Source organism: Macrobrachium rosenbergii, chromosome 19 (genome assembly GCF_040412425.1).
Source record: "Macrobrachium rosenbergii isolate ZJJX-2024 chromosome 19, ASM4041242v1, whole genome shotgun sequence".
Classification (NCBI taxonomy): domain Eukaryota; kingdom Metazoa; phylum Arthropoda; class Malacostraca; order Decapoda; family Palaemonidae; genus Macrobrachium; species Macrobrachium rosenbergii.
In genome coordinates, this window is record NC_089759.1 from 34,164,364 (window position 1) to 34,177,911 (window position 13,548).

The following is a 13,548-nucleotide window of genomic DNA, read 5'->3' on the forward strand; positions in this document are numbered from 1 at the left end:
CTTATTAATGTCTGACTGGTAAAAAAATATTAATATTCTTGGTTCTGGTATGACATGCCTGAATAGTTTGGTCTTGATAAAAATAGTTAAGATCTTTTGTAATGAACTACGAAGTGGCAATTATTCTCTCTTAGTGGTAGAAAAAGATAAATCGTCTAGCCGAATAACAGTGAGTTAAATATACCTTAGTTTTACCAGACCACTGAGCTGATTAACAGCTCTCATAGGGCTGGCCCGAAGGATTAGACTTATTTTACGTGGCTAAGAAACAGTGAGTGACGTGTACCAAAAGCTCGTAAATAAAATGGCTGTTAAATATTCTGTTCTTTAAAGTCTCTAAGAAATGAAAGTACTAAGAAACTGATGTTTTCTCACAGGGCCTCCTTCACACAAAGCATCCGAACTGCAGCTTTCTTCACCACTTATTAATGAAGAGCGATGTAGCCATTAACCTCACTCGGACCCATTGCCGCTTCCGCCAGAATTAACGCCCTTGAAGCTTGCTCCAAGCAGCTTGCTCGGAAGTTAGAAGCATGATGTGCCTTGGTACCTACTGCATATAATTCAACCGGTGGTAAGTGTTAATTTAAATTCGTTAATACACGTTTTACCTCTGAGAAAGGGCTCTTGATGGAACAAATTATCGAATTTCGGAATTATTTTGTTGTAACGTTATTTTCTTCTCACATATATATATATATATATATATATATATATATATATATATATATATATATATATATATATATATATATATATATATTATATATTTATATTTATATAAATATTTACATATATATATTTTTAGGTTCTTACCTGGCCTACTTACTGTATTCCTTGTTGAGGGATCCAACCTGGGGTCTAGCTCGTGAACGGGGGGCTTACTAATACACCTTGAGAAGATTCTAACTGCAATTTCTAGGTCAGGTAGGAAACTAAATAAAAAAACAGTTGGGCCGAAGGCCGTACTTCAACAAGGGGCTTTTGCCGATAAGCACTCAGGTTCACTTTAAATAGAATATATTTATAATTAAACACGTCAATCAGAAGACTTGGGAATGATAGGCAGATACAACAGGGGGCTGCCAGGTGGTTAGTTATTCTAGTACTGTTCCAAATATTGAAGAGTCTATGATTACTCCTCTTGAAAGGGATGCTGAAGAATTGATTGCAGTGGCCTTTTCACTGCAAGAGGCACAAGACAAGTCGATGTTTCCACAGCCGATGTACCGTCTGCAATTTAACAATGCCAACAGTTACACAAGGATAATTATAACGATCTCGGGCGAATCGAGGGTTGCACAGAGGGTGCCAAGATAACTCGATTCTGGTAGATACGCTTGCATTAAAATTCACACTGAGCTAAGCGAGTCAGGTCTTTGTGATAACTCGCACTTCAGAAAAGAAAATGAGAGCGCAGTGGAGGATTAAGGAGACGTGACTGTTGATAGAACCTCAAATCAGGACGTTACCTTATAACGGAGCGATGGAGGGGCCTCGTCGAATTCACCAGGTCTGGAGGGATGATTTTAATGGGAATGCATGGGTAATGTGACTGGGTGGTCGGAAGGTGACCACGTGGAGGGGTCAGCTCAATAAGGCGCATGCAAGGGAATGAGTGTCGGTCTGCTACCGGGAGGATTCTTCCATCATTCTGGGGCCGACGACCTTGTTTTGTTGTTTTAGATTTAGCTGACCTTGTGCCAGCACGGGCTCTTGCTCCTAGAGCAGCCCGTAATTCCGACGACCGCTGTTTCTCGCCGTATATGACCTCGGGGCCTTATCTTCTTGCTCCTTCCAGAGGTCACTGGGATCGCAAGATGGCGGTTCAGTCACCTCGTTTTCTATGTTAGAATTTCTAAATCCTGGTGACTTCTGGCTAACCATGTTCGCCAGTCTTTATGGGGGACTCAACCCTTCTGGCGTATTTTCGGCAGGCTTCGTCTCTATTCGCCTTTATCAGAAAAGAGGTCATTCAAGCAGTCACCAGGTTTTTAGAAGAGATAAACAGATGCACCAAAAAGGGGAGCATGGAGAGAAATTTACATAGGGGCCGAGTTTCTCACGCCCTTCCTCAGTTAGGTATCAGTACGAAAATTACGTTATTATATTGCCAGGCAGTTTGGAGGTTTGGGTTTGCTTAGGAAGTGGTTTCCCACTTAACATTATATAATATATACATATATATGTGTATATAAATATTTATATATATATATATATATAATATATATACATATACGTATATGTGCGTGTGTGTGTGTCCACGCACACGGGCGTATAGGATTATGTCTGCAAGTACATGCATCATGAGCTCTGTAAAAGGCTGAAAAATTAGCGCGAAAAACAATAATTTCAGTCTATAAAACGACTCTTTGTGAGCAGCTACCATCCCCACCGGACAGGTTTCTCGCACTGTTTGGCTTTGCTTTTGTCAAGTGAAAAAGAAAATATTTGCTCTGAGGAAGCAGGTTTAACAGGGAAATGAAACGACGCCTATTTTTTCTTTTATTCCTACAAGCAGGAATTTCTTGGGCCTTGCGGCTGTAAGGTGACTGAGAAATGCCTGACATGAGGCTTTAAACTATAGGAAGGTGGCGTTATGAATAGATATAAATTTGAAGTAATAAACTTCGGTAAAAGTCTTAATCGTTACTTCCCATTTTTTTTTTTTTTTTTCGCCGTTTACCTCCCGCCGTCACGCTTAAATGCTTATTAATTTCTCTGGTTAAGGATATGTATTAAAGGTGATTCTTTCCGTAAAATTGTTCATATATATATATATATATATATATATATATATATATATATATATATGTGTGTGTGTGTGTGTGTGTGTGTGTGTGTGTGTAAGTATGTGTTTGCTCATATGAGGGTGCTCGGGCGTGGATGCTTGTTTGTTTGCAGAGTCAGTAATCATTAACTGTATGTACAGACCAATTAAAAAGTCTGCTTGTATATACAGACTATCAAAAGGTTATCATTAATCTTCGAAAATTACTTCATTCAAGATTTGCGGCTAACGACAAATATAAGTGTTATAATCGTGTTATTAAACTTACATGGCATGACGAAGCTTCCACCTGTTCTCCGGTAAACGGGCCATATAGCTTTAAACATGAAATATCAGTATACTGAACATTGATGTATCGTAACTTGCTCCTATCACTTAAAATCTAGTCATGTGAAAATGAATGTTCCATTTTTGCACAGAACTGTTAGGGCCGAATTAATTATTGTGCGTTAAAATGTAAATAGCACATGACTTTCTCCGTTGTACTTTCACCATTCGCTTTCCAACAAATGAGACCGAAAAGCAATCTCGCCGACCAGCTTTGATCTTTCAAAATCAAGAGATTCGCGACGGAAAACGTGTTCAAGGTGCGATATCGCTCAATTATTGGAATCTTACACAGGTATTCTCAGTCTTTTGAGTGCCGGTCGTTACGTAACATTTCATCTTCTTGAAGTGGATTGCTTCTTGCTGTTGATGTTCGTTGAGTTATAGGTTGTTTTCATCGGAGGCGAATACTTTCCCTAATTTACTCCGAGGATTCTTCCAGGTGAATTGGCTAAGTACCTGCAAATTATGAAATGATCAGTAAACACTTTATTATCTTTTTCCCATACACTATAGAGTGACTGTAGAACGTAACCAATGCAGATGATGAAATATTAGTTTCACTCATACAGAAGTTGGAAAAGAAGACCAACCCATAAAACCTTGATGAAAGAAGCAGCAAAAACATTAATTAGTAGTCAGGGATCTGGCACTTACTCAGAACTCCTCAGTGTGCCCTGGGCAATTTGCCAATAGGACAACAAGTTCTTCGTTGGAGGGGTGGGTAGAGCTGTCGTCTGGCACGCTGTTGGCCAAGCGTTCGACTCTCCCACCAGCTAATGAAGAATTAGAGGAATTTATTTCTCGTCATGATGTGGTTCGGATCCCACAATAAGCTGTAGGTCCCGTTGCTAGGTAACCAGTTGGTTCTTAGCCACGTAAAATAAATCTAATCCTTCGAGCCAGCCCTAGGAGAGCTGTTAGTCAGCTCAGTGGTCTGGTTAAACAAAGATATACTTAACTTAAATAGGACAGCAATAGAGATTAGAGAAATAAATATCAAATGGGAAGTGAAGGCTTCAAAATCTAGCTTTACCACCGATTAAGACAAATAATTTGCATAATAAGGAATTATTAAAACTTCTAGAACGAGGCCGTGAATAGAAAACCAATCAGGCAGAGAGAGACACTGAAGAGGAATGGGTATGTAAAGCTTATATGCTGTTACAGGGGTACAGGAAAAGGGGTATAATGATATAATGAAGTAGTGAAATGATAATTCAGTGGAAGAAGTTTAAACAGTGATATGCAAAAGGAGGGAAAATGTACGCTGAAAGGAATGACGAGAGCAAAAGAAGGGAGTGATAGAAACTAACGTGAGAATCTGAACAAACGTACCGTTTACTCGATAAAAATGGAACTATATATAAAGGTGAAGGAAATAAACTTGAATTTCAGAGATTTGTTGAATAGAAAGAACAAAAGGGAGGCTGAGCAGTAGTTCGAGAGGGGGAAAAGGGTTAAAGTATATTTGTGATTGACTGTGGATGTATATGGTGAGAAATAAGCTGACATCGTTTTTCTTCTTCTTCTTCTTCTTCTTCTTCTTCTCTCCTTCTTCTTCTTCTTCTTCTTCTTCCACAACAGTCTGCTACCAGCTATCTAGAATTAACAACCTTCTCGTCTCATCTTACGGATGGAAATGTGTATCAGTGACCTTCAAATGACAGTATATAATGTATGCTGCATTTGCGTAATGCTGTCCTTAAAATTATATTAAGTTTTATATCTACAGTTTTAAAAATAATGAACATAAAGTGCATATGTATCAAAAGAGTGTAGTCATGATACATGTAAGCGTTACTGTGGGTAAAATACAATTATTCATATGCAGAAACAATAACGATATATATATATATATATATATATATATATATATATATATATATATATATATATATATATATATATATATATATATATATGAAAGGTCTCAAAGTCCTAAATGAAATGTTGCTTGGGCTTTGCTGGGAGCCCGCGTGTCCTTTGAGGGTTGCGGTCTGTTCAGAATTTGGGGCGTGTCATACTGTCCCTGATCGCTCACTTATTCCATCTCTGCGGGAGGGGACTAAGTGGTCTGGCTCTTGCTGAATATTTAGAGCCGTTGTTTTGTGACAGGATGCTTATCAGGCATCCGTAGACAACGATTATCTGAAAACCAGAGATCTAAATATTCCAAACGAACAAAGAAATGTTTTGTTCTTTCAGGATGTTTACCACTTAAAAGGCTTGTGTAAAGCGCAGTGACTTATTTAATATGATATAGAGATTTGATGAGGTATTTCTGGTCCTCTAGAAATTAATTATTGAATGATTGTTTCAATCACGTTTGACATATCCGCTTGCATCGGTAACGAGGCAGGTTTGCTCTGAGTTTTTTAAGGACCAGCAAGTTATGAGGCTCTTGAATTTTAATGTATTTTTAAGAAAGGGATAGATTAGGCGAAAGAAGAAAAAGACACATTTCAGGAAGCAGAATGCATGCAAATTATTGGACGCATGAAAGTGCATCTCAATTAGGACTTAAATCATTCAAACGGCGATAAATGTCGTATTGAAATTCTGTGACAAACACTTTACGCTTGGTAAAGGGCTATTCGTGGGGCAGACTATCAAATTTCCACGCTAATGATGGTGAATTGAGACTGCGTTAAGAGACAGTTAGGCCTAGCAGAAACTTCACCTGTGATTGACATAGCGTCAAATTCAAGTGAATCTTTATTAGTTTTATCGGAATAATTTGGCTTTATCATATATTTACATATATTTTTATAGTGTTATTTTCTTCCCAGTTTTGTATTTTGCGACTTTGTCTTGTAAAAATATTGCTAGTAAATGACCTTTAATTCGTTTTCAGTGCAGAGAACTGTCAGCTGACTCTGAAAGCTTAACAAAAGGTTCCTTCGTGCAATGTTACAACTCTTTCGTCGTCTTAAAGGAAGTACAAATCCACATTTATGTAACAGATCTGCAGCTGCGCAACCATCATCTTACTACAAAATTCTAATTCCATTTTCTTTAATTCCTCAATTTGTAACAACCATTTACCGCCAAATCTTTCCAAACGCTTTAAGGGACATTCCCAGATCGCCTTCTTATCTGCTAACTTTCCTTTAGCGGTCGAAATGAGGCGATTAAAAAATCGTTTTAATACAGCAAGTTTCCTCAGACACGCTCGAGGGCGCGTGGGCAAAAAAGTTCGCTCTTTACAGCCTCCGTTGATCTGCGAAAAGAATGAGAAATCAAAATCTCTTTTAAATTTCAGATCGTCGCGTATAGCGGCGTGTGCAGTATTCGTGCTGATAAAGGTCATTTGTTCTCTTGAATAAAAATGTGTACAGTCGTAACATCTCGTTTTCACAGACATTCTTGTAACGTCAAAGACATTTTTACCAACCAGGTATCCCGGCACACTCGAGGGCGCATGCGCAAATCACTTATTGTCACACAACTTCTTCACACTTTCGTGGTTCCTTTGAAGCAGTTTAATATCACGAGAAAAGCGAGGCTGGACAAGATGACCCAATTACAGATAAGGGCAGGCTTTCTTCCAATTTTTAATTATTGGAAAATGAAAGTTATCGAAAAATGGAGGACAACTGATGGAATATATCTCTTCACTCTTCACAAAGAATTTGTAATCAATAATAAGGAAAGCTTTTTTTTTTAATGTAGCAGCAGCCGGTAGAGATGGCATTGGTTATTGTGTATCATAAAATTCATGAAAATAAAAAATCGGGTCATATATATGAATCTTAAAAAAAATCGCTGATTGCGCAAGATTATTAGGCTATATGATGTATTAACCACATTAAAAACCAACGCTGATATGTTCATAAACGAGCTTTCTAAGTAATTCGCAGTACTTCCACACTTCGAACCAGCCCGACATTGCATACAAAAATTGACCTGAAGAGTGAGTGAGTGAGCGAGTGTTGCCATTCAGTCCACTACTTTTTATTAGCAAAATTACCGTCATAAACCTGTGAACTATCAACATTCTCTTGTTTCCAGCTGAATTGTTAAATGGAGAAAAGAATTATACATTAATCCTTCGCACTAATATCCTTTGATATTCTGTAATTTCTTACAGCTCTCAGATATTCGGTTTTCTCTCCCCAAGTTATTACTTTGTGCAAGCATAAGTTTGCAGGGGAAATCAACATTTTTTCTTTTTCGTCTTCAGCTTGTATGTGTGTGTGCATGGGTGCGAGAGTGCGGGGGGGGGAGTGTGTGTATAGTACCCACAATAACCTCCTACCCAGTAGATTATATATATATATATATATATATATATATATATATATATATATATATATATATATATATATATATATATATATAAATTTCTGACTTGTAGTGGGACCGAACCCTTGTCTTTCGAGTGACGGTCAGGGCATTAGCAGTTCGGACGCAAAGGTCACAAAATAAGTTCGAACCTAAGTACTAGGTAGGTGAGTTTTTTCCCGTTGTGAGTCAGAAACTTATTTCTGTGAAGGACGTTCCAATGTGTTCATTTCCACCTTATCTCACAGTAAAAGGCTAAGTCGAATGAGATGTCAGCGGTTCGAGCGCTGATGGGTCGGGAAGTTGAGTAAAATTCACTGGTATGTTGGACGCTATGCGCCTGCCCGGGAGAAACCTCAGGTACGTAGTACTTAGGTTCCAATTTCTTTTATGTCCTTTGCGTCCGAATTGCTAATGCCGTGGACTCTCATTCGAAAGACCGGGGTTCGGTCCCGCTGTGAGCCAGCCAGAAATTTATTTCTGTGAAACACGTTCTCATGTGTTCAATTCCTGAAATATATATATATATATATATATATATATATATATATATATATATATATATATATATATATATATATATATATATATATATATATGCAGAAAGAGCGAAAGAGAGAGATCTCGAATTGGATATATTTTTCGGTCCCTCCAAGGAAAATAAACAAATCCGCGGTCGAACTTTTTCAGGGGAGAAAAACAAATTAGCAATTAGCATCCAAAAGCAGTTGCCATGAAAAATAAATTACGACGCTCGGCGCAAGTGTCCAAAAGTAGCACTCTTTCTCTTAAACAAAAGAGTGTGTTATCACAAAGGATATTAGTTTAACGCCGGAAGCTTTTTCATAATAATATGAATACACATCGGTAAGTCACATTGGTAATAAAAATACTTATTGGAATATCATAGCAGTACGTTGTGAATGCTGTGATATTCAAACCCACGCATGAATATTGAAAATCAATGATATGATATTTTTTTTTAAATATTCATAAATATATTTTTGCAAAAAAATCTTTCATTGCGTTATTTTATTCTAAGCGAAGCAACATGTTACCCTAAAAAAAACTATAATTCATAAGCTTGTATAGTATGATATATATTGTACATAAACGGTTTCCAATTATGTCCATCTTTCTGTCGTAGAATACAATATTATTCACCAGCATTTTTCATAAAACCAACCCAGTTTCATTCGAACTTTCTTCGATCTCTCTAAGCAGTTTTCTTTTTACAATTGGATTTCTGTTCGTTTTTCATCGAAATAAGAATTAGTAGATCAATATACAAAATATTAACAGTTCCAATATATATTTTTGTTTTCAAGGTGACTTGTAGATATTTTTATTATTATCATTATTAAAATCCCTTCGGTTTTAAACTAATATCCTTTCTGAGAACAAGGTCTTTTGTTGAAGAGAAAGTGTAATTCTTGGACACATACACAAGCAAATACACATTCATTTATATGCACGTGCTGTACATATGTACACACATATATGTGTACATATTTTCTGTATGTATGTATGTAGGTATAACTCTAATAAATATAAGCGTAACGGCTAACCCATATGACCCACTACTCGGTTACACTTATGATGATACAGACTTAAGTTTTTGTAACGTCCTGAATAGAATTTATGTAACAATACCCAGGCAGTTAACCTCCATCTCATCGAATCCTCCGGCAATTTCTGGGAGGAACCACGGCCAAGAGAACAGCTGCTGTGGACGGGAGCAATTTGGTGTGACTAACTGTAATTGTGGACCTTCACTCGAGTCTTTTTGGGGCATTTTTTTGTTTTTTTACTCTTTTATTCATCATTTCATTTTGCATAATAAAGAGGGTAATTTCCTGTGTGTATTCATCTAGGAAAAATTTTTAGTATGAAGGGGCTAACATTTTTTTTGAACTGTGATACAAAAATATTAAGACAGGTTTTTATTCATCATATGATTTTCTTGGAGGAAATATACTTCTCGCGGCATTTTTCTTTATTCACAAGCTAGTATAAACCAATTGCCTGTCTTCTACATCATGCAATGTAATAAAAGGCACGTCACCTATTGTCACAATGCTCCTGAGATGGGCTTTAACAAAAGACAAATCGCTGTGGTTCTGGAAAAAAAAATTAGTTTCCGTTTTTGCATGATCCTGTACGATATACTTAAAAGTATATTTATCAACATTCTGGAATAACAATATTCGTTATCAACAAAAGGATTCGGGTTATAGGAGAAAGTTTGTTCCAGTTAGCACGTAGCAAGAAATAAATTTTAAATACAAAAAAGAAAGTAAATTTCTTTCGTACTGGACTGGAATTAGTAAGCAGTTTGGCCATATAAGCATTCTTATTGCTCATAGAATTTCCAGAGAATTTTCATGAAAAGAGCTGGATAAGTAGTTATGTATAAAGATAGGTAGATAGATAAACAGAGAGAGAGAGAGAGAGAGAGAGAGAGAGAGAGAGAGAGAGAGAGAGAGAGTTAGTTCCTATCACTATATATATATATATATATATAATATGTGTACATATATATACATATATATATATATATATATATATATATATATATATATATATATATATTTATTTATTTATATAAATTATATATAAGATCCTCTCGTAAAAATCAAAGGAGATGCCAAGACTTTAAACTATTCCAAAGTCATCTTCAGGGCACTAAACAGTTTTAAGAGAACAAGTTATACAAGAAAGCAATATAAGGTCACATATAAGAATAAAACGAGCTAACTAGCTCTTAAGTAAAAGACGTTCTTCAGAGCAAAATCATACTTAGGGTAAATATGCAGTTACTACAAATCACAATACAAAATTATGTTTGTAAAATGTTGAACAGCTCGTTTTACTTTTGAATCATTAAGGGTATAAATTTGGAATGAAATTGAAAGTCTTGGTATCTCCATTTATTTTCATGTGAGGATCTCTTATGTACTTCATTCATGGGACCATTGTGGAAATACAGTGTATATATATATATATATATATATATATATATATATATATATATATATATATATATATATATATATATATATATGTATATATATATATAATTATATATATATATATATTGTATATATATATATATATAAGGAAATTCAACCTTTCCCTTAGTAAAGTATTATTAAGTCTCCTGAATAGCTATAACGCCAAGACCTTTGCTATCGTTACGCTTTAATAACATTATATATGAGATTGGTAAATCACTAAAATGATGTCTGTCAGATCAGCCCGAAGTCATTTCTGGACTGGTATGCCATAAGCTTCGATGAATATAGTCATTTACAGGTACCTGGAAGAACCCTCTTAATAATACAATTTCCGTTTCCAGGAACGAGGCAACAACATTCCACGTGATGTAATATGCTCATATCACTGAATAATGCCTGCATTCAGTGTTACTTATTTACTTTGTTGGTAGATTCATACGACTGAATAAATAGAGAGACTGTATCAAACGATTGTGCAACTCACTCTTTTTTCATCCTTAACATTCATGGATGACTTTCAAAAAATATTCGTATGAACTTAACGAAGATTAAAGCTTGTTACTTTAATACTGGGACTAACTGACAGGCAGGCTGAAACGTTAGACAGTTACAACAGACATTAATTATCTGGTTCAAGCGTCGGGGCAGAATCCATGTAAGTGGGTATACATAAATTTTCATATGCGAAAGGGAAAGAAGTACCAATCAACTGACAGGATTCTAATCATATGCCACCTGAAATCAAAGGGAGTGTGTTATATAATAAACCCTCCAATCATCAAACATACCAAATTGCAGCCTCCTGGCCTCAGTAGTTTTTATTTTATTAAAGGTTAAAGTCAGCCATAATCGTGCGTCTGACAACGATATAGGCCAGGCCACCACCGGGTCGTGGTTAAAATTTCGTGGGCATTATACCGATATCACCGAAAGATGGGCCTATTTTCGGTGTCCTTGATTATACGAAGTACAGAAAACCCGATTGCGCCGAAGGAACTTCGGCGCATTTTTGACTTGTTAATTATCATCTCCATTACAAAACGAAAACTGCTTATTGCTACAGACTGGTAGAATTACAAAAGCTAATTAGTGTTTTAGCTGTCATTTTGAGAATCCAAATTAAAAATGTTCAGACATTATCGATCAGCTTGTTATCATCATCTATTTTTTGCTGTTCTTTACTGAAAGCATGATTTTTCATTCAAAAATTGCTCAGATAATTATCCTTTAATGTTAATCCATCGCATCTTATGAAGTTTACCAAGCCAATTACCAACAATCAGAGACGAACCAGTATCAGCTTCCTCCCTTCAAAAAAAAAAAAAAAGTTTGAGTAATGTCGATTAACGTTTGCGAATAGTTGAGGAAGCTGTGAGTTCAAGTACAATTGGCTGAATTTTGAAAATTATTCCGATTCTAGTGCCTATATTTTTCAATATTTAGTTGTATTTTTTATGTACACTTATATTTATTTATATATTTATTTGTTTTTTAATATAAGTACGATAAAGTGAAAGTCCTCCTTCCAGTAAATATATTTATGAGATTTATTATTACCAAGTATGCGTCGTAATGAATAAAGATATGATATCTAACCTGATACTAAAATATTTGCAATGTTATTGAAAAAAAGTAAAAAAAACTGATATATCCAAGAATTCATATTTGGAAGAAACTCGGAGGAAAAAGATATTAGAATTACTGGGAAAATGCGTAGGTTTCAAACAGAAATTGTTTAATTTTTATGCCAACGGCAATGGAAGAAGCAACCCAGACCCAGGGGATGTAGACCTGCCTCTTTGTGGTTGGTTGAAGCTAATACCAATCGGAGAAAACAGAAGCATAAATAAAACTCCAGAGTCTGCTTAGATCACTATGGCTCACAGTCCAAATACGCATCACACCAACAACACAATAACGTAAGAAATAACAGGTTTAAAAAGACTGAATGAAAACCAACGAAGGTAAGTAAAAATTGCATAAAATATTACTAAATAATATAAAAAGCAACATTTAAAAGATAAATGTTAAGTAAAACAAATAAATGGGAAGAGATATTGAGAGGTTTTTATTGACTATCCCATGATATTAAAAAAATACTCAATCTGCGGCTACAGGAAAAGAGTAAGATGATTGATGCTGTGCTTAAAGCAGATACAGTAATAGAATATGACCCTATTTGACCTGGGGACAGGGTCATTGACATATATATTATATATGTGTGCATATATATCACTTAGAATAGTTTCGTGAAAACTACTATTATACAAATAACGTCATAATCAGATCCTGAAAATTCCGTTAGAAATTCTGTCATTACATGAAGAAGAAAAATCTGGATTCATATTCTGCTGACGACCTCAAGTGTAATTTAGGACTCTGCATATGACATGCTAATGTCTTATTATGCAGAAAAAGCTCTTGAATACAAATGGCAGTAAATTGAAATTTTGCTCCGAATATCATAACATGAGACTGGCAATATATGTAAGATTGAAATGTATGTTCCGTTCTTTCAATTCTAAATTCTCTTGGTAATATTTTATCATTTTCCATGCGCACGCGCTGGAAAGACAATGTATGAGACAGACAGACAGATGCAAACATTCTTATTTGATTTTTGGTAACATTTTATCATTTTCCATCGCACGCAATTTGTAATCCTTTAATTACCCTATATAATCATTTCATCTCGCAAAAGATATGTCGTTATTACAACAAGCAGAATTGCAAGATAAATATCTATAAATATTAGTCCGGAAATTGGGTTTTTGAGCTGAAGGAGACAGTTATGTTTTAGGTATGTACTTTTTATAGTTACATAAAAATTATTAAAATTATTAAAAAAAGTGAAGGGTGGTCGTTAAGTTAGCTTACGGCTACAAAATTACCACAGATTAACAAAACAAACTGATATCTCGGCTTTCATTCCTTTAGACATTCAACTGTCAGGTCATGAATTTATCTGATTTCCCCTCCATTTCTTATAAGGACTTCTGAAGACACAATCTTTTGATATTCAACAATTTACGCTACCTCGCACAAATTGACACCCTTGAACTTACCATTTAACTAGGACTAACATTATCCCATTTAAAATGGTTGTAGAAATTCTCATGAAAGCAG

At 35.4% G+C, this 13,548-nt stretch overlaps 1 long non-coding RNA gene across 1 annotated transcript in view; it reads left to right on the forward strand.

Annotated features, from left to right (window-relative positions):
- LOC136848501 (uncharacterized) overlaps window positions 1–13,548 on the forward strand; it is a 363,843-nt gene that overhangs the window by 323,630 nt on the left and 26,665 nt on the right. Inside the window, exon 3 of the long non-coding RNA XR_010856037.1 lies at window positions 378–574. This is a non-coding gene — a long non-coding RNA (uncharacterized lncRNA). The remainder of the gene's footprint in view (window positions 1–377; window positions 575–13,548) is intronic.